Here is a 23,042-nt window from a genome sequence, read left to right as displayed (position 1 = left end):
TTCATATCGAATACCGGAATCGGAAGTTCCCATAATGCTAGGAGCCCGCTCGATTTGATTCAGCCAATGGGGATCCTCAGAAGTGTGGGCATATCCTGTTAGGCATGTAGGCATGTTAACTACTGGCATGGCTGTGATTGGCTGCTGAAATGATGTCATGATGCACTATAAAAAGCGCTGCAGCCGCCATTTCTGGTCACTCTGCTGTGAATTCAGTTAGGGACAGGCTGCTGTTGAAGACTGTGAGGGACAGTTAGAAATAGCGATTCCACAAAACATATAGTGCTTAACCCAGGCTACATAAACCACCACTGTAGCTTGCTTTTCCCTAGCAGCACTGTTTTCACAGCTGTCTGCAAGGGCTGTGTGAGTGCAGACCCATGCTGTGTAGTGTGTCCTGCAGGCACGTCTGCTTGTAGGCCGCCCAGCGTGTGTCTCTGCCTCATACACATTTTTCTTTTATTGCTGCTTTTTTTTCTCCTGTATAGTGTGCTTCCATACGTATCCATATACGTTGGTTGCAAACACTAAATGAGTGGACAGCGGAGCCTTTCAGCAGCCTTTCAGTGCTATAGCCCATTTCTCTGCACTGTTTTTGGCTGTCTGATAGGTCTCTCTGTGTGTGAGTGCAGCTCACGTTGCAGTGTGTTCTACAGCCACCGCTAGCTGTAGTCCGCTCAGCGTGCGTCACTGCCTCATACATAGTCCTTTTTTTGCAGCAAATTTAGCCACATTTTTGCTCCTATATTAGTGTGCTTCCAACCGCATCCATTGTCATTGGTTGGTTGCAAACACTATATAGGATTAGATAGAGGAGCCTTTTTGCTGGCTTGTGCCCTTCAGGGCCAGCCAGGCTAGTATCACCCTATTTTTTGGAGCCTCATCAATTGCATTGTAGGTTAGCTTCCTGCATTGTAATCGCTCCAAAAAGTTTGTGATACTATAGCTTTCAAACTTTGGTCACATCCTTTCCTTTCCTTTCCCCCCACCCAAAAAAAAAAAAGGAAATAAAGTTCACCAAACACTCCACTTTACAGTTGTCTAGGCCACATTAGATCATATTAAAGTGTAGTACACACACTCTTAGCCAAATTAGTGTTTCTTATACTGGTTAGCAGGTGTTCAGGAATAAGAACACTAAGCCACCCCTTTTTTACTTTTCTGCCTATCTTTATCAGTCTACCAAGATGAAGAAGGCAGGGAGTAAGGCACGTGGTCGTGGCCGTGGAGTTTCAGCAGGGAGAGGATGGGGGGATTCAGCAGGGAGAGGACGTGGGGATTCGGTATCTGCTGCGGCCACCAGTGACCCGGCATCCCCCACTTTTACCAGGCAACAGTCCTTCATGCGCAGCTTTGTAGGACCTCGCCGTACCCCACTGCTGCGTGACAAACAAATTGAAGCTGTTGTCGGATGGATGGCAGCTAACGCATCCACTTCAATGACTTCCGCATCCTCCCAAGGCCAGAGCACTGAAGAGCAACCATCTGTCTCTTCACCACCTGCCAAATTGCCCAGGCAGTCTGAGAGCCCTGGAGAGGAGCCATCTCAATCTTTACTTCTGTTCTCAGAATCTGTTGGCTTGGAAAGAGGTGGCCAGCCAAGCAGCATTCTAGAGCGTGAAGAAGAGGGAGTATGCAGTGATGCGCAACTGCTTTTTCCCTCTGAATCTGAAGAGGCGGGTGGGCCAGTGCCTATGGTCAGCACACCTCAGTATGCATCAGATGATGATGAGACTCAGTTGCCAATTTCTGGTGCGTACGGTGCTGGCGAGACAACCCAGGACCAGCCGGTGCTTGAAGAGGGGAGTGGAGATGATGAGGTCCTTGACCCATCATGGCGTCAGCCACAGGAAGGTGGTGGGAGCAGCTCTGAGGAAGAGATTCCCCGAACGGCCAAAAGAGGAGGGAGAGGGCGGGGGCAGACTTGGTTGCCTGTAGCCTCCACTTTGGCACCCGTGAGGAGCAATCCTCTTCCAAAACACAAAACGGGCGCTCCCAGGACTTGCAGTGCGTGGTCTTTTTTTGACACAGTTGCAGATGACATTTGCTTTGTCAAATGCAAGCTGTGTCATCAGAAAGTGAAACGAGGGAAAAATGTGAGCAACCTCAATACCACAAATATGTGGAAACATGTGCGTACCAAGCACGAGGTGGAGTTACACAGACACACTGAAGATGTAGGCCAACCTTCAGCAGCACCTACCACCTCTTCAGCTCGTGTTGGAGCCTCTTCCTCCAGCTCACACAAAGCTGGTTCGGCTTCCTCACTGGAACGCCATGGAAGAACCACTGCCACTGTTGTCCAGAGACCCAGTGAAATTCCACCCACTGAACCACGTTCGCAGTCATCAGCACCCTCCCAGGCCACTCACCAGCAATCGGTAGCACAGGCATGGGAGAAAAAGCGGCCATACTCGGCAAACCATCCCCGAGCACTGGCTCTGAATGCCGGCATTGCCAAACTACTGGCCCTTGAGATGCTGTCATTCAGGCTGGTGGAGACTGACACATTCCGGAACTTTATGTCATTGGCAGTTCCACAATACAATGTGCCCAGCCGCTTTTATTTCAGCAGGCAAGCCGTCCCTGCCCTGCAAAAGCATGTGGAGGGAAAAATTAAAAATGCGCTACTAAATGCCATCAGTAGCAAGGTCCACCTGACCACCGATGCGTGGACCAGTAGCCATGGACAGGGACGATACCTTTCCCTCACTGCCCATTGGGTCAATGTTGTGGAGCCGGGTACAGATCTGGAGAGTGGCTCTGTACGTATACTGCCAACTCCAAGGATTGCAGGAATGCAGTCTGTACATATTGAGTCCTCCTCCTACTCTAGTTCCTCGGAATCAGCACTGCGTGAGCCTGTTAGGCCAGATATGAGCACAGGTGTGGCCAAACGTCAACAGGCCGTCCTTAAATTAATTTCTTTGGGGAATCGGAGCCACACAGCACAGGAGCTCTGGAATGCCATCAAGCAGGAGAGCAATGTGTGGTTTGTGCCAGCGAATCTCCAGCCAGGTTTGGTAGTGAGTGACAATGGCCGAAATCTAGTGGCAGCTCTGGGCCTAGGCAACCTCACTCACATACCATGTCTGGCACACGTGCTCAATTTGGTCGTGCAGAGCTTTCTGAGGGACTATCCGGATCTTGATGCACTGCTGCACAGGGTTCGCCTAGAGTGTGCTCACTTGCGGCGTTCCAGCATGGCAAGATCGCTAATTGCATCTCTGCAATGCCGATTCCGCCTGCCAGAACATCGCATCATATGTGACCTCCCCACCAGGTGGAATTCAACGTTACATATGTTGGAGCGGTTGTGTGAGCAGCAGGCAGCAGTAATGGAGTACCAGCTGCATCAGGCGCAAACAAGTCGCACTGTGCGCCGGACACACTTCACCACCACTGAGTGGGCCACTATGAGGGACATCTGCCAAGTTTTGCGTGCCTTCGATGACTCCACGCGGATGGCCAGTGCAGATGATGCACTAATCAGCATGACTGTCCCCCTCATCTGTCTGCTTCAAAAAACCTTACAAGCACTAAGTGAGGAGGTTTTTGAAGAGGTCGAGGATGAGCAGTCAGAAATGCCATCTGCTTCTGGCAAGTCTGCGCAACGTGCTTCCACACAAAGGCCCAGGCAGGGGACACTTAGTGAGGAGGATGACGAGGAGTCAATGGAGGAGGAGGAACACATCTCTCCAGAGGAGGGAGGTACACAAGGCTCTAGTAGTCAGTGTGTACAGCGAGGGTGGGGTGATGCTGAGCAGGCAGAGATGCTGCCTCAAGCTGGGGACAGCGTTTCCGGTCCAGTTGTCAGTCTGCAGCACATGGTTGATTTCATGCTGCAGTGCTTGTTAAATGACCGCCGCATCGCCAACATTCTCCACACGGCTGATTATTGGGTGTACACCCTCCTAGATCCTTGCTACCGGGACAACTTACAAAGCCTCATACCACAGTTGAACCGGGAGCGAAAAATGCGGGAGTACCAAGAAACACTTGTGCAGGCCATCATGTTCTCCATTCTCCCCACAAGTGTTGCTGGTAGTGCTTTTCAAAGCAGCCATGTGGGTAGAGGCAGTGGAGGAAGCTCTGCACAAAGAGGTAGCAGAGGCAGTGCCGCAGGACAAGGCAAGGCCAGTATGGCCCAAATGTGGAAAAGTTTTGTGGGACCGCCACAAACGGCTACACCATCACAGACGGCTCCAGTCAGCAGGAGGCAACGTTTCCGTCAGATGGTGACAGACTACTTGTCGTGCCCTGTTAGTGTTCTCCCAGACGGCTCTTCCCCGTTCAAGTATTGGGTCTCTAAGCTGGATACATGGCCAGAGCTTAGCCAGTATGCATTGGAGGTGCTGGCTTGCCCTGCTGCCAGTGTATTATCGGAACGTGTCTTTAGTGCTGCAGGTGGTGTGGTAACAGACCGTCGCACGCGACTATCCGCCGATAATGTTGACCGGCTTACTTTTGTGAAAATGAACAAGGCCTGGATCTCACCTGAATTTGCCAGTCCTCTTACAGAATAAATAATTGGCTGGCAACAGGATCCAGGTCTCCTGTTGTGTTCATGTTTCTATGACCTGAACTTTATTTCCTGGGCTACAGCAACGCCCGTTGTTGCTCAGAAGTGCTGTCCGCACAGACAAAACACTCGCTCATGTGTAAGTGGGGTTCGGTAACGTCAGCTGATCCCCTGCTGTGTGTACGGCAAACTCTCCTGCTGCCTACAACTTCTGACTACCTCTGATTTAATATGTTCTCTGATTTGCCCTCTGTCTCCACTCTGTTTTGAGTATTTCCTCCGGCCTACAACACCGCCTGTTTCTGCTCTCAAGTGCCGTCTGCACAATCCACACTTGTTCCTGTGGTACCTGGGTCCTGTAACATCTGCTCATCTCCAGAGTTGAGCACGGCAATGTCTCCTGCTTTGTCTACATTCCCACTACTTGTAGTGGAAATGTGGACAGAGCAGGAGACATTGCCTGACTCACCTCTAGGGAGAAGCTGCTGTTACAGAACCCCAGTAATACAGGAACAAGTGTGGGTTGTGCAGACGGCATTTCAGAGCAGCAACTGGCGTGGTTGGAAGCCAGCGGAAATACTCAAAACAGAGTGAAGACAGAGGCCTAATTGGAGTACGTTGACAGTTAGTAGTAGCCTAGAAACAATCGCAAACTGCCACCAAGTAGGCCTCGGCCTACTACCTCATTTTCCCTGGGCTCTGACACCGCCAGTTGGTGCTCAGAAGTGCTGTCCGCACAGACAAAACACTCGCTCATGTGTAAGTGGGGTTCAGTAACGTCAGCTGATCCCCTGCTGTGTGTATGGCAAAGTGTCCTGCTCCCTCCACAGTCAAACAACCTCAGATTTACACCTGGCTCCAAGTAGGCCTCGGCCTACTACCTCATTTTCCCTGGGCTCCGACAACGCTAGTTGGTGCTCGGAAGTGCTGTCCGCACAGACAAAACACTCGCTCATGTGTAAGTGGGGTTCGGTAACGTCAGCTGATCCCCTGCTGTGTGTACGGCAAACTCTCCTGCTGCCTACAACTTCTGACTACCTCTGATTTAATATGTTCTCTGATTTGCCCTCTGTCTCCACTCTGTTTTGAGTATTTCCTCCGGCCTACAACACCGCCTGTTTCTGCTCTCAAGTGCCGTCTGCACAATCCACACTTGTTCCTGTGGTACCTGGGTCCTGTAACATCTGCTCATCTCCAGAGTTGAGCACGGCAATGTCTCCTGCTTTGTCTACATTCCCACTACTTGTAGTGGAAATGTGGACAGAGCAGGAGACATTGCCTGACTCACCTCTAGGGAGAAGCTGCTGTTACAGAACCCCAGTAACACAGGAACAAGTGTGGGTTGTGCAGACGGCATTTCAGAGCAGCAACTGGCGTGGTTGGAAGCCAGCGGAAATACTCGAAACAGAGTGAAGACAGAGGCCTAATTGGAGTACGTTGACAGTTAGTAGTAGTCTAGAAACAATCGCAAACTGCCACCAAGTAGGCCTTGGCCTACTACCTGATTTTCCCTGGGCTCCGACACCACCAGTTGGTGCTCAGAAGTTCGGTAACGTCAGCTGATCCCCTGCTGTGTGTATGGCAAAGTGTCCTGCTCCCTCCACAGTCAAACAACCTCAGATTTACACCTGGCTCCAAGTAGGCCTTGGCCTACTACCTCATTTTCCCTGGGCTCCGACAACGCTAGTTGGTGCTCGGAAGTGCTGTCCGCACAGACAAAACACTCGCTCATGTGTAAGTGGGGTTCGGTAACGTCAGCTGATCCCCTGCTGTGTGGAGGGCAAACTGCTGCTGCCTCCAAATTTTAGCTACTTCAGATTTAAACCTTCTCTGATTTGGCCTCTGTCTCCACTCTGTCTCTAGTATTTCCCCTGACCTCCAACACCGCCAGTTCCTGCTCACAGTTGCCGTCCACGCATTCCACACATGTTCCTGTGTTACTGGGGTTCTGTTACGTCAGCAGATCCCCCAATGTGTGTCCGCCACTGTCTCCTGCGCTGTCCACCTTCCCACTGCAAGCGGTGGGAAGGTGAACAGAGCAGGAGACAGTGGCAGACAAACATCAGGGGATCTGCTGACATTACAGAATCCCAGTAACACAGGAACACGTGTGGATTGGGCAGACGGCTACTGTACGCATAAACTGGCGGTGTTGGTAGTCACGTGAAATCCTGGAAACAGAGTGGAGACAGATGCCTAATTGGAGCACGTTGACAGTCTGTTGTAGCCTACAAACAATCTAAAACTGCCACCAAGTAGGCCTCGGCCTGCACCCTGGTTCTCCCTGGGCTCCAACAACGCTAGTTGGTGCTCGGAAGTGCTGTCCACACAGAAAAACACACTCGTTCATGTGAAAGTGGGTTCAGTAACGTCAGCTGATCCCCTGCTGTGTGGAGGGCAAACTGCTACTGCCTCCAAATTCAAACAACGTCTTATCTTAAACTGCCTCCAAGTAGGCCTCAGCCTACAAAATGACTATCCCTGGGCTCCAACATCATCAGTTGTTGCTCGGAAGTGCCGTCCATACAGAAAAACACACTCGTTCATGTGAAAGTGGGGGTCAGTAACGTCTGCTGATCCCCTGCTGTGTGGAGGGCAAAGTGTCCTGCTCCCTCCAAAGTCAAAATACCTCAGCTTTACACCTGGCTCCTAGTAGGCCTCGGCCTGCACCCTGGTTCTCCCTGGGCTCCAACAATGCTAGTTGGTGCTCGGAAGTGCTGTCCACACAGAAAAACACACTCGTTCATGTGAAAGTGGCGTTCAGTAACGTCAGCTGATCCCCTGCTGTGTGGAGGGCAACCTGCTACTGCCTACAAATTCAAACAACGTCTTATCTTAAATTGCCTCCAAGTAGGCCTCAGCCTACAAAATGACTATCCCTGGGCTCCAACATCGTCAGTTGTTGCTCAGAAGTGCTGTCCACACAGAAAAACACACTCGTTCATGTGAAAGTGGGGTTCAGTAACGTCAGCTGATCCCCTGCTGTGTGGAGGGCAAACTGCTGCTGCCTCCAAATTGTAACTACTTCAGATTTAAACATTCTATGATTTGGCCTCTGTCTCCACTCTGTCTCTAGTATTTCCCCTGACCTCCAACACCGCCAGTTCCTGCTCACAGTTGCCGTCCACGCATTCCACACTTGTTCCTGTGTTCCTGGTGTTCTGTAATGTGAGCTGATCCCCCAATGTGTGTCCGGCACTGTCTCCTGCGCTGTCCACCTTCCCACTGCAAGTGGTGGGAATGTGGACAGAGCAGGAGACATTGGCAGACAAACATCAGGGGATCTGCTGACTTTACAGAACACCAGTAACACAGGAACACGTGTGGATAGGGCAGACGGCTACTGTACGCATAAACTGGCGGTGTTGATAGTCACGTGAAATCCTGGAAACAGAATGGAGACAGATGCCTAATTGGAGCACGTTGACAGTCTGTTGTAGCCTACAAACAATCTAAAACTGCCACCAAGTAGGCCTCGGCCTGCACCCTGGTTCTCCCTGGGCTCCAACAACGCTAGTTGGTGCTCAGAAGTGCTGTCCACACAGAAAAACACACTCGTTCATGTGAAAGTGGGGGTCAGTAACGTCAGCTGATCCCCTGCTGTGTGGAGGGCAAAGTGTCCTGCTCCCTCCAAAGTCAAAATACCTCTGCTTTACACCTCGCTCCTAGTAGGCCTCGGCCTGCACCATGATTGTCCCTGGGTTCCAACAACGCTAGTTGGTGCTCGGAAGTGCTGTCCACACAGAAAAACACACTCGTTCATGTGAAAGTGGGGGTCAGTAACGTCAGCTCATCCCCTGCTGTGTGGAGGGCAAAGTGTCCTGCTCCCTCCAAAGTCAAAATACCTCTGCTTTACACCTCGCTCCTAGTAGGCCTCGGCCTGCACCATGATTGTCCCTGGGTTCCAACAATGCTAGTTGGTGCTCAGAAGTGCTGTCCACACAGAAAAACACACTCGTTCATGTGAAAGTGGGGTTCAGTAACGTCAGCTGATCCCCTGCTGTGTGGAGGGCAAACTGCTGCTGCCTCCAAATTGTAACTACTTCAGATTTAAACATTCTCTGATTTGGCCTCTGTCTCCACTCTGTCTCTAGTATTTCCCCTGACCTCCAACACCGCCAGTTCCTGCTCACAGTTGCCGTCCACGCATTCCACACGTGTTCCTGTGTTACTGGGGTTCTGTTACGTCAGCAGATCCCCCAATGTGTGTCCGCCACTGTCTCCTGCGCTGTCCACCTTCCCACTGCAAGTGGTGGGAATGTGGACAGAGCAGGAGACATTGGCAGACAAACATCAGGGGATCTGCTGACATTACAGAATCCCAGTAACACAGGAACACGTGTGGATTGGGCAGACGGCTGCTGTACGCATAAACTGGCGGTGTTGGTGGTCACGTGAAATCCTGGAAACAGAGTGGAGACAGATGCCTAATTGGAGCACGTTGACAGTCTGTTGTAGCCTACAAACAATCTAAAACTACCACCAAGTAGGCCTCGGCCTACACCATGATTGTCCCTGGGCTCCAACAATGCCAGTTGGTGCTCGGCAGTGTCTTTGGCACGGGGACTCCCTGTTGCCCAGCCTGGTTCCAGCACGCCTGCTGTTTCCGGGTAGTGTCAAGGTCACTATGCCACCAATCCATTGTCCTGTCGTCTTGCGGCCGGGTTAGCCGACTCTACGGTGCCTGCAGTTTAGGTGACTCCTATGTGGGCTGCGGGAACTGGCACTGAAGGCTGGATCCGTAGTGCCAATGGGACAGGGACCCACTGTAGGACTGTGGGTTTCGGTAACTGCGGCCGGCTTGCGGCCTGGCTACTTTGCTTTCAATGGGTACCTTCTGCTACCCACCCGGGTTCCAGCACTGTCTGCTGGTTCTCGCCAGAGCCTTTGGCCTAGGTGCCTCCATCTCGGTATCCGAGGTCCAGCACCGTCAGCTGGTCCTTGGTAGTGCTTTCTAGCACAGGTACCTCCTGCCTAGTAACCGTGGTCCAGCACCGTCAGCTGTTCCTCGGTAGTGCCATTGGCTCTTGTAGCTTTGGATACCCATCTGGGTTCCAGCACCGTCAGCTGGTTCTCGGCAGTGTCTTTGGCACGGGGACTCCCTGTTGCCCAGCCTGGTTCCAGCACGCCTGCTGTTTCCGGGTAGTGTCAAGGTCACTATGCCACCAATCCGTTGTCCTGTCGTCTTGGGGCCGGGTTAGCCGACTCTACGGTGCCTGCAGTTTAGGTGACTCCTATGTGGGCTGCGGGAACTGGCACTGAAGGCTGGATCCGTAGTGCCAATGGGACAGGAACCCCCTGTAGGACTGTGGGTTTCGGTAACTGCGGCCGGCTTGCGGCCTGGCTACTTTGCTTTCAATGGGTACCTTCTGCTACCCACCCGGGTTCCAGCACTGTCTGCTGGTTCTCGCCAGAGCCTTTGGCCTAGGTGCCCCCATCTCGGTATCCGAGGTCCAGCACCGTCAGCTGGTCCTTGGTAGTGCTTTCTAGCACAGGTACCTCCTGCCTAGTAACCGTGGTCCAGCACCGTCAGCTGTTCCTCGGTAGTGCCATTGGCTCTTGTAGCTTTTGATACCCATCTGGGTTCCAGCACCGACAGCTGGTTCTCGGCAGTGTCTTTGGCACGGGGACTCCCTGTTGCCCAGCCTGGTTCCAGCACGCCTGCTGTTTCCGGGTAGTGTCAAGGTCACTATGCCACCAATCCGTTGTCCTGTCGTCTTGCGGCCGGGTTAGCCGACTCTACGGTGCCTGCAGTTTAGGTGACTCCTATGTGGGCTGTGGGAACTGGCACTGAAGGCTGGATCCATAGTGCCAATGGGACAGGGACCCCCTGTAGGACTGTGGGTTTCGGTAACTGCGGCCGGCTTGCGGCCTGGCTACTTTGCTTTCAATGGGTACCTTCTGCTACCCACCCGGGTTCCAGCACTGTCTGCTGGTTCTCGCCAGAGCCTTTGGCCTAGGTGCCTCCATCTCGGTATCCGAGGTCCAGCACCGTCAGCTGGTCCTTGGTAGTGCTTTCTAGCACAGGTACCTCCTGCCTAGTAACCGTGGTCCAGCACCGTCAGCTGTTCCTCGGTAGTGCCATTGGCTCTTGTAGCTTTTGATACCCATCTGGGTTCCAGTACCGTCAGCTGGTTCTCGGCAGTGTCTTTGGCACGGGGACTCCCTGTTGCCCAGCCTGGTTCCAGCATGCCTGCTGTTTCCGGGTAGTGTCAAGGTCACTATGCCACCAATCCGTTGTCCTATCGTCTTGCGGCCGGGTTAGCCGACTCTACGGTGCCTGCAGTTTAGGTGACTCCTATGTGGGCTGCGGGAACTGGCACTGAAGGCTGGATCCATAGTGCCAATGGGACAGGAACCCCCTGTAGGACTGTGGGTTTCGGTAACTGCGGCCAGCTTGCGGCCTGGCTACTTTGCTTTCAATGGGTACCTTCTGCTACCCACCCGGGTTCCAGCACTGTCTGCTGGTTCTCGCCAGAGCCTTTGGCCTAGGTGCCTCCATCTCGGTATCCGAGGTCCAGCACCGTCAGCTGGTCCTTGGTAGTGCTTTCTAGCACAGGTACCTCCTGCCTAGTAACCGTGGTCCAGCACCGTCAGCTGTTCCTCGGTAGTGCCATTGGCTCTTGTAGCTTTTGATACACATCTGGCTTCCAGCACCGTCAGCTGGTTCTCGGCAGTGTCTTTGGCACGGGGACTCCCTGTTGCCCAGCCTGGTTCCAGCACGCCTGCTGTTTCCGGGTAGTGTCAAGGTCACTATGCCACCAATCCGTTGTCCTGTCGTCTTGCGGCCGGGTTAGCCGACTCTACGGTGCCTGCAGTTTAGGTGACTCCTATGTGGGCTGCGGGAACTGGCACTGAAGGCTGGATCCGTAGTGCCAGTGGGACAGGGACCCCCTGTAGGACTGTGGGTTTCGGTAACTGCGGCCGGCATGCGGCCTGGCTACTTTGCTTTCAATGTGCACCTTCTGCTACCCACCCGGGTTCCAGCACTGTCTGCTGGTTCTCGCCAGAGCCTTTGGCCTAGGTGCCTCCATCTTGGTATCCGAGGTCCAGCACCGTCAGCTGGTCCTTGGTAGTGATTTTTAGTACAGGTACCTTCTGCTTAGTAACCGTGGTCCAGCACCGTCAGTTGGTCCTCGGTAGTGCCATTGGCTCTTGTTCCTTCTGCTACCCATCCGGGTGCCAGCACTGTCTGCTGGTTCTCGCCACAGCCTTTGGCCTAGGTGCCTCCATCTCGGTATCCAAGGTCCAGCACCGTCAGCTGGTCCTTGGTATTGCTTTTTAGCACAGGTACCTTCTGCTTAGTAACCGTGGTCCAGCACCGTCAGTTGGTCCTCGGTAGTGCCATTGGCTCTTGTTCCTTCTGCTACCCATCCGGGTGCCAGCACTGTCTGCTGGTTCTCGCCACAGCCTTTGGCCTAGGTGCCTCCATCTCGGTATTCGAGGTCCAGCACCGTCAGCTGGTCCTTGGTAGTGCTTTTTAGCACAGATACCTTCTGCTTAGTAACCGTGGTCCAGCACCGTCAGTTGGTCCTCGGTAGTGCCATTGGCTCTTGTTCCTTCTGCTACCCATCCGGGTGCCAGCACTGTCTGCTGGTTCTCGCCACAGCCTTTGGCCTAGGTGCCTCCATCTCGGTATCCGAGGTCCAGCACCGTCAGCTGGTCCTTGGTAGTAGTTTCTAGCACAGGTACCTCCTGCATAGTAACAGGGGTCCAGCACCGTCAGCTGTTCCTCAGTAGTGCCATTGGCTATTGTTCCTTCTGCTGCCACTACGGGTTCCAGTACTGTCAGCTGGTTCTCGCATGAAGACACCACCAAGATACAGAACAAAAGACAGAAGAACAAGATGCAGAAGAAGCAAAAGCAGAAGAACAGAAAGCAGAAGAACATTAAGCATAAGACAAAAAATCAGCATAGAAGAAATCAAAATTATAAGCAGAAGAAGACTAAGCAGTAAATGGGGGTGAGTCCGTTCCTCCTCGTGGTGCCCCTGGAAAATGCCTGCTGCTGCAGGCCAAACTGAACGCGGACAAATCCTGTTGTAAATCTTTAGTGACAGGCAGAATGTAAGGTGTAATCTTATAACTTTTATAGATAAGTACTACAGGAATGCCTGTCACCATTAGAAAATGAAGAAAAAGAAGAATAGGAAGAAGATGAAGAAATAGCATATGAAAATTAATAATAGCTGAATAAGAAGAATATGAAGAATGGAAAAAAAAAATTAATGGGAAGAAGGTGAAGAAGAAGAAGATGAATAAGGTGAAGAAAAAGTTGATGAAAAAAATGCTACTGCTGCGGATCATGAAGGAGAAAGTGTGGGAGAAGTACAAAAGAAGGTGAAGAGCATGGAAGTTGCGAAACATACATATCTGACTAAATATAAAAAAGTTAACATAGTCAATATCTTTTTAACTCCGAACGCCTTGAAAAAAAAAATTGGAATTAATGCTATGCCATGTGATTTGAATAAACCACTATGCTTTTAATGTCTCCTCCACCTCCCACAATACATTCTACATGATTCTTATTTGTTTTCAATTATGTAGAATTAGCCAACAAGGAAATAAAGGGCTTTTTTTTAATGCCGATACCGGAAGTCCCATTGACTTGAATGGGACTTCCGGTATCGGAATCGGCGATACCCGATATTTTTTTCGTATCGGGCGACACCATCCGATACGATATTTTTGGGTATCGAACGGTATCGCTCAACACTAGTGGTGATGTTAATAACTGCAAATAGTGTTGTATACGGCATTGCTGTAAAATGTATATGTGAGGGATCTCGCAGGGGAAGGGGGGGCGTCGACTTCGCTCACCTCAGGGAAGTGGAGAGAAGGACCCGCAGGGATCGGCTCTCTGGCGCCACCACTTGCTCCAGGTCAGTCAGGCAACTGCACCGAGGGTAAATAGTTGCTGGAAAGGCTTCCCTTCTAGGTATGAGTTAGTGAGGCACTCCCTGTAAAGGGAGGAAAAGGCTAAAAAATGTGTAAATGTTAAAAAATGTATGCTGTAAACAAATGTATATAACATGGGGGCACCTGTTCAGGGGCTGCACGATTGTTTTTACACCACTGCTTCACTAGAATGTACAAACACTATTTGAAGTCCTGTGGTTTTTTGCCGAAGAACGGGACTCGTACGCCACTTGCGCAGTGCCAGTGATATATCAGAAGTGCCATAAGAGCGAGTGATGATGGAGGCGATTTTCTGACAGCTAAGTGTGTAAGTGGTGTAAGGAGAGCAATCTGCCCTAGGGTCTGTGTTATGTTTAATGCAGGAAGAAGCCACCCATCATCATCATCATCACAAGGGATTCACAATTAAAAAGCTTGGACTACTGTCCTTGTTGTGCCTCTGCCCAATGTGTAGACATAGATATAGTGTCTTCAAAACATTAGCCCTTGGGGCTGTATCATGGTTGATGAAGGATGCAAGGTAGGTCTGAAGGGCCAAACAATTATGATAAAGCCAGGACTACTATCATAGAGGTGGCAGTGCCCAGTGTCCAGGCATAGCCATAGTGTCTCCAAAAATTAGCCCAAGGGGCTGTATCATAGTTGATGAAGGAAGCAAGACAGGTCTGAAGGGCCAAAGAGTTATGATGAAGCTAGGACTACTAGCATAGAGGTGGCAGTGCCCAGTGTCCAGGCATAGCCATAGTGTCTCCAAAAATTATCCCAAGGGGCTGTATCATAGTTGATGAAGGAAGCAAGACAGGTCTGAAGGACCAAACAATTATGATGAAGCTAGAACTACTAGCATAGAGGTGGCAATGCCCAGTGTCCAGGCATAGCCATATTGTCACCAAAAATTAGCCCAAGGGGCATGATACGATAGTTAATGAAGGAAGAAGGGTCTCACTCTCATCACAAGTGCCTCTGATGGGAGATATTAATTAACGTAACATTGTTTTTAGCTTATTGACCATGAGGTACATGTGTCAGAAGCAAGTTTTGAAAACGTGTAAGAAGAAGAAAAGGGGCTTGTATGGGAAGGAATGGATGTGATCACCAATTTAAAAAAAAATGTGTTGGGTGACTTTAGTTTGGGATACTCTCATCTGGATGGCTTAAATACTGTTGCTAAATCCAGTCCTTGTAAAATTTTATCAGAGTCAGCCTGTCTGCATTCTCTGTAGTCAACCGTGTGAGTGTATCTGTGATGATTGCCCCAGCGGCACTGAAAACAAGCTCTGACATCACACTAGCAGCAGGACAGGCCAACACCTCCATGGCATAGAAGGAGAGGTCGGGCCAACTATGCAGCTTGGATACCCAATAATTAAACAGTACAGAAGCGTCAGGAAGGATGCAGGTATGGTCACTTAGATAGTAGTTGACCATCTTGTTCAACTTCTCCCTCCTTGACATTCCTACTGTTCCAGCTAGTCCTTGGTGATGAAGCGGTTTATTGAAGATGGCCCAGTTTGTGGACATTTTACCACCACTTCTTTTGGACCTGCTTGGCATATCTCTCCCCATTAATGCATGCTGTTGCACAGAGGTGGTATCTCTTCTAGCAGTGGTGTCTGAGAGTGCTGTTGCCATCAAATGATCTACAACGGCCTTCTTGAAGGATTCCATTGTGAAACCCCTTGGTGACTGCAACAGTAGTGAAAGAAATTTGTCTTTCTACCGTGGGTCTAGAAAGGTGGCCAACCAGTATAGGTTGCTATTGAAAATGTGGATTATGCGAGGGTCTTGGCACAGACAGTCAGATATTAAGTGTGCCATGTGTGCCAAGCTGCAAAGAGGCAAATGTTCTGTGACCCCTGAAGGAGGAACAATACCCATCCTCTCCTCACACTGACTCTCCTCCTCCACCTCCTCCTCTTCAGCCCACCCATGCTGGACAGACATGAAGCTGGGGTTGGGATTCCCCTCGGTACCACTGAAAAAGAAGCCCTCTCCCTCCTCAGTTTCATCATCATCATCCCCCAATGTTACCTGATGATATTGGCTGGTCTGGGTAGGATCACGCATTGTGAAATCTTGCTCCATACCCAGCTGCTGGGCACGCAAAGATTCTATTTTTTGATTCTGCAGCAATTTTTTTCCACAGACATAGCATAGGGATGGTTACACTGATAATTGCCTGATCACCGCTCACAAGCTTGGTGCAGTATTCAAAGTTATCAAGCACCTCACAAATATCAGCAATCCACACCCACTCAACAGTTGTTAGGTTTTGGCTGAGTCTCAGTGTGATGGGCATGTTTGAGCTGGTATTCAGAAAGTACCCTCTGCTGCTCACTTACCCTTGCCAACATATGATATGTTGAGTTCCACCGTGTTGGCAGGTCGCAAATGAGTCTGTGGTTTGGCAAATTAAATTGCATTTGAAGCGCTGCAAGAGCGGCAACAGCGGTTGAGAAGTGGCAGAAATGGGCGCAAATACGGCGCACCTTCTCAAGTAGGGACGGCAAGTCAAGGTATGTTTTTATAAATTTCTGCACCACTAAGTTCAGCACGTGAGCCATGCATGGCATGTGTACCAGCTTCCCGAGCTTTAAAGCCACCACCAGGTTACGCCCATTGTCGCAGACAACCAGACCAGGTTGGAGTTGCAGTGGGGAAAGCCCCTGATCGGTCTGTTGTTTTATTCATTGCCACAGCTCTGCTGCAGTGTGTGGTGCTTCACCTAAGCAGATCAGCTTCAGCAGAGCATTTTGCCGCTTTGGCAATGCGCTGTTGCACAGCTCCCAACTTGGGAGAGATGTGAAGGGTAATTCAGCATAGGATGACGATTCGGCAGAGGAGGAAGAGGGGAGACTGGATGTATATGATGAGGCGGAAACCCTGATTGAGGTTGGGCCCGCTATTCGTGGCGTGGGTAGGATATGTGTTGATGGTCCAGTTTGAGACTTTGTCCCACCCTCCACCAGGTTGAGCCAGTGTGCCATGACAGAGATGTATCTTCCCTGGCCACTAGTACTTGTCCACGTGTCTGTTGTAATATGGACCTTCCCGGTTACGGCGTTGGTGAGAGCACGCTTTAGATTGTTTAAGACGTGCTGGTGTAACGCGGGGACGGCACACCGGGAAAAATAATGCCGGCTGGGAATTGAGTATCGTGGGGCAGCCACAGCCAAAAGATCACAGAAAGACTGTGTCTCCACAAGCCTAAACGGCAACATCTCCATGGCTAGCAACTTGGCAATGTGCGCGTTCAGTATTTGTGCTTGTGGGTGTGTGGCTTGGTATTTACATGTCCTTTCATACATCTGGGACACGGACAATTGGATGCTTTCCTGGGACAAACAAGTGGATGAGCTTGTTGTGGCCTGTGTCTGTGCAACCACAGCTTGTGAGCAAGAGATATGATGATCACCTGCCCAGCAAATTGGAAAGGACGTATCACAGGCGACATGGCAGTGGTTTGACCCGCAGTCGCAGACACTGAATTGGTACCCTGTTGTTCATCCCACCAACTAGGGTGCTTGGCTGGCATGTGTTTCCACATACTGGTGGTGCTTTGGTTGCCTTTGCCCTGACCTCTGCTCAGCTTGCTATGGCAGACGATACAGATGGCAACATTTGGTTCAGAAGGACTATCGGAAAAAAATTTCCAGACAGCGGCTGAACGCACCCTTGCCTTGACTTGAGGCTCAGAGAGATTGCTCTTGGCAACAGCTGACATAATTCACTCTCTTCTCAAACCATTAGCCCTTGGTGCCTTTGTTGGTGCTACGTATCCACCTTCATCCTCTGTGCTGCTGTGCTGGCTATGCGTGCCAACGGTCCAGGTCAGATCGGTGACCTCATCACCGACAACCTCGTCATCCATGTCATCAGTTATGAATAGGTCACTGAGGAGGATGGCAGGAATAGGCTAGGCCACCAGGAAACAAGAAAGGTTGGTAACTCAGCAGATTGCAGACCCCTAATCCTAACAACATAACTAGCAGTAGCCGTGGGGCGTACCTACGATGCCCTAGACAACTCGGCACAGCGGGAGAACTAACTAAGCTTAAAGCAAGAAAGATGAAATCTAAACTGCCCCAGAGTAGAACCCCAAAGAAATAGATAGCCCCCAAACATATATTGTCGGTGAGACAAGATGAGGCACAAACACAGGCAGAAAATAGACTGAGCAAATGAACAACTTAACTGAAAAATGCAGGATCAGGCAGGAGACAGCAGACCTCAAAATGCTCAGGAAGAAACAAATCACCAGCAGCAACAGAGGGAAGCCTGCTCAATTATATCCTCCCATTCAGTAACCCCTGATTTCCAATCATCATTGTTAGGTGGCAGACTTCTGTCAACCCAGCCAGCTCCACTACCTGCAGTAACCACCAGAGGGAGCCCCGACTCAGAAATCAAATCAAGAGAATTCACAACAGTCATCCTCCTTCCGTGTTGATATTGGCGACTGACCAGATGGAAACTGTGTGTCATCACCATCAGCCTCCACCTCTTCACCTTGTATATCACATGGATGAAAGTGGCTTTCTACTGGCCGTGGGGTTTAAAATATTTGACCATCTTCAACAGACGATACCCCCTCACATTCCTCTTCAATGTCGCGTGGTGAGAGGCCAGAGGCAATGCAAGGAAATGGATCAAACAGATCCTCGGAGTGACCAAGGTTGGGGTCAAATGTTTCCTGTGACTCCTGACCGGGTGATGAACTAGGAACACGTTGAAAATAGGATAACCCAGCGTTATCTGTACGGACAGTCGACTGTTTTGTCATGAACGATTGGGTGCCGCTAGAACATTTCGTTGAGGCCTTATCAGCCATCCAAGACAGTATCTGCTCTTGTTCTTCTGGCTTCCAGGCCCGTTTATGTTCCAGACCGGGAAATTTCGCCTGGAACCTAGATGCATCAACCTTCTTCAATCTCCCAGACTATGTGCCTTGTTGGGCACCATCGACCCCACATCCACGTCCCTGTCCCCTCACAACAGCCTTTTTAGGAATTTTGGATTTCTCTGCCATAGTTGCAGATGTTCAGATGCAGATATTGGGGAATAAGGAGCACTTAGTGCTTTGTGGAAGGTATCACTACAGCCTCGTACTGCTTTTTGTTTTACAAACAGCACCACAGCAGCAGAAAAAAATTGACCTGAGGTTTAAGGTGAGATTACGCACCCCAGTAGCCACACAAGACAGCAGTGCTGCCACTAAAAAATTGCCCTGAGGTTTAAGGCAAGAATACACAGCCCAGACACCACACAAGACAGCGGTGTCCACAAAGGAGCTACTGTCTCATGGGTCTAGTACCCATAATAGGGCTTCCTACCTGCTTCGCCCATCCACCCTCAGTGTGGACACTCACATTCCCCATAAGCAATGGCTATCTGGGGTCTATGATACACTACAGAAGGTTCAGCCTTAGCTTCTTTTTTTATGCAAACATTATTCAGTAGCTTAAGCAATACATATATTAGCGCTTTTACGGCTACATAAAACAATAAGCAAAACAACAAAATTTGCATACAAGTCTGTACAATGCCAAAAATCCATCCTGCTATGCCATTAAACCAATTTGCTGGATTTGAAAAAAAGAATGTGTTACCTCACCAGGATTCTCTGTGTGCACTGTGTTGTTTTAACCATTGATCTCTAAGTTCACCTATTTTGTCTATACTGGCCCTGATCTGGAGATTGCCAGCAGGGTCAATATAATTACACCAGGTGGGACCAATTATTTGACACATTCCTCCTTCACATTTGTACCTTAGGCCACGTTGTATTAAACTGAAACCAGGGATTAGCGGCCCATCCGATTATAGCCAATGAGGCAGATATATCACAGGGCACATCTTTTCCCCAAAACCTAGATTGAGTCCAAGTCTCATTGTGTATGCAGTGTGGGGTTAATACCTTCCATGAACACAGCACCACAACAACACAAAAAAACTGCCCTGCAGGGTTAAATGTGACCCTCAAAAAAGCCGGGAAAATGGTCAGTACTCATTCCCTGACCTTATACTTTTAGCTCTGAAAAGAGCTTTTGGGTTTTACAGAGGATTTCTGGATGATTTGCACCAAAAACCACAACTCTCCCTAGCAGCTGCTCACATTCTCCCTACACTAGCTGTGTTCTGCATGCAATGTGCAGAACATGGCGGCGGCAGGGCTTAGTGCCAGGCTATGATGACTCATAGGACGCTGGGCGGCCAGTCAATCATTGTAATGCCGCCCACAACCAAGAAGAGTGCGGTATTACTGTGATTGGCAACTGCTGGGCGGGAGAACCGAATAGTGCGAGGAGAGTAGTGAAATACTCGCGATGTACCGAGTGCCGCGAGTATTGCATTACTCACCGAGAACCGAATACCCACGAATATGTTCGCTCATCCCTAATCATGGGCCAATATAGCAAATTTCTAATTATGGGCTCTACTGCATTATGGAAAAAAGTATGCATTTTAGATTTATTTATATATTTTCAAGCTCAGTTTATCTGGATAAAATGTGTGCATGTATAAAAATTATGTCCCAATGAGAATACAAAAGTTACATTGTCTAAAGAGAAGTACTGGTCACTAAGTTCCGATGATACGAATGGAGCTTTTTTACACAGACAGTTTACAACATTACAATTATAAGATTCTTCCTTTTTCTTATAGGAAATGGTGTCAGGAAATGTCTCATCAGTCATAGTTGTTGTTGATATATCCTTGTATACAGCTGTCTTTAACTAACTCCCACACAAAACACCTCTTACTTCAGTGAGACACAGGAAAACATCAGTGACATTGATCTGCCCCTCACTCTATGACAGTATCAATGAATCCTCTTTTCCTTAGGCTGGAGTCACAATGTATAAAAAAATCGGTCCAATTTTGATGGCCGAGAATCGCACAAATACTCCCCAGTGGTCCATATGTAATCCGTTTGCAATGTGAGGATGCGATTCCTCACATCTAAATATCCGTGTGACATCCGTATAGCGTGATTTTATTGCAGCCTTGCAAAATGGACATATAACGGATCCATGGCCTGAAATGAATTAAAATCATAATCAGCAACCCTATTTATTGGCTCTACAAGAGGTGACAGCCTCCAATGTTTGCATTAGAGTCCTTGCTTGTGTTGGGGTATTTCTGCTTTGTGTCAAACATGTCAGACAGGCTTACTTACAACACTACTGAGCAGGTTCTTTCCACTGGGTTTTGTCCCACGTTTTGGGGAGCCATACCTACTGATTGTGGATCCGAGGAGGCGGAGATGAATGTGGGTACATCTGCTTTTGAGGCGATGACTGACTAAAGGGCATTTTCACCATCTGTATGCTTCTCTATGCAGCCATCCAGACAAGTTCCACTAGTATTGTTGGATGAGCGTGCCAACATTTGACATTCTGTTGGAGATTGTGCACCCTAGGATCACCTTTAAGGACACCAATATGCACCTTTTATTTACATTACCGTATGTATTCATCCTCTCTGTTGATGATGTCTTTTCCTTTTTTTTTTTAATGCACTCATCCTTTCCATTTTTTGGTCCATGGTCTTTCATTATTTTTACTAGAACGTTTGTCCTTTGACATTATATGCTGCTTTTAATACGAGCAAAGGCATTGCACTCGAATGACAAGGAGAACATTTCCTCCATCTGGAAAAAGAAAGGTTTAATCTGTAGAAGATATAGACCTTAAATATCATAAAAACTATTAATTTATGGAATAGTCTACATTAAGAGCTTGTCCCATCCTTCTATTCAACTTGATGGACATGTGTCTTTTTTTCAACTGTAAAAACGATGTAACTATATGACTATGTAACCTTGTCAATCCCATGACCAGATACTATTACTTGGATTTGAGCAATATTCAAATGTCTTTAGAGAGAGGTTCTTGTATATCCCCATTCTGGAAAAAATGTAGAACTGCCAAGGCTTATATACATGTGAGTTTTTGTGGTTTATTTAATTCAATATCCCCTGATGCTCATATATGTTAAATAAAAAACCCTATGTATCAGCAGAAATCTACCATTCTCTATTATTCTTTACCATTTTATAGTTAACAATCACTAGATCATAAAGCTCAAATTTTTTCAAATACTTGAACAAGCTACAATCAATAGATAAGGAGTCAATCATAATGCAAATCTTAAAAAAAAAAAGATAAATCTTTTGGATATTTGAACTTTAAACACTGTCCCTTAGGGTCTCAATCATGAATTTGCATTTTGAGGAGTATCATCATAACTAATCATATATCTGTGTTCCGTTTCATTATAGACAGGTTAACCCCTTAACGACCAAGCCATTTTGTAGGTTAAAGACCAGGCCTTAATTTTGAAATCAGACCACTGTCAATTTATGTGCTTATAACTCTGGAACGCTTCAACGGATCCCGCTGATTCTGAGACTGTTTTATCATGACATATTATACTTCATGTTAGTGGTAAAATTTCTTCGATATGACTTGTGTTTATTTATGAAAAAAGCAGAAATATGGCAACAAATTTTAAAATTTTGCAATTTTCAAACTTTTAATTTTTATGCCCTTAAATCACAGAGATATGTCACAAAAAATAGTTACTAAATAACATTTCCCACATGTCTACTTTACATCAGCACAATTTTGGAACCAAATTTTTTTTTTGTTAGGACGTTATAAGGGTTAAAAGTTGACCAGCGATTTCTCATTTTTACAACAAAATTTACAAAACCATTTTTTAGGGACACTTCACAATTGAAGTCACTTTGATGGGTCAATATGACAGAAAATACCCAAAAGTGACACCATTCTAAAATCTGTACCCCTCAAGGTGTTCAAAACCACATTCAAGAAGTTTATTAACCCTTTAGGTACTTCACAAGAATTGAAGCAATGTGCAAGGAAAAAATGAACATTTAACTTTTTTTCCCCAAAATTTAACTTTGGACACAATTTTTTTATTTTGTCAAGGGTTTCAGGAGAAAATGAGCCACAATATTTGTTGGGTAAATTCTCCTGAGTACACTGATACCCCATGTGTGGAGGAAGACCAATCTTTAGGTGCATGGCAGTGCTTAGAAGGAAAGGAGCATCATTTGAGATTTTGAATGTCAAATTGGCTGGTATCAAGAGCGGAAGCCATGTCGCGTTTGGAGAGCCCCTGATGTACCTAAACAGTGGAACCCCCATATAAGTATTTTTTTTGTTAGGAAGTTATAAGTGTTAAGAGTGGACCAGCGATTTCTCATTTTTACAGCAAAATTTACAAAACCATTTTTTTTAGGGAACACCACATTTGAAGTCACTTTGAGGGGTCTATATGGCAGAAAATACCCAAAAGTGACATCATTCTAAAAACTGCACCCCTCAAGCTACTGAAAACTACATTCAAGAAGACTATTAACCCTTCAGGTGCTTCACAGGAACTAAAGCAACGTGGAAGGAAAAAAATGGACATTTTAATTTTTCCAACAAAAATTTTCTTTTAGCATCAATTTTTTCTTTTTCCCATGGGTAACAGGATAATATGGATCCTAAAATTTGTTGGGCAATTTCTTCTGAGTACACTGATACCTCATATGTGGTCATAAACCACTGTTTGTGCGCACGGC

Source organism: Dendrobates tinctorius, unplaced genomic scaffold, assembly GCF_039654945.1.
Source record: "Dendrobates tinctorius isolate UK_male_01 unplaced genomic scaffold, ASM3965494v1 ptg000263l, whole genome shotgun sequence".
NCBI classification, from domain to species: Eukaryota; Metazoa; Chordata; class Amphibia; order Anura; family Dendrobatidae; genus Dendrobates; species Dendrobates tinctorius.
The sequence above is the reverse complement of the archived record's forward strand: the minus strand, read 5'-3'. Positions refer to the sequence as shown.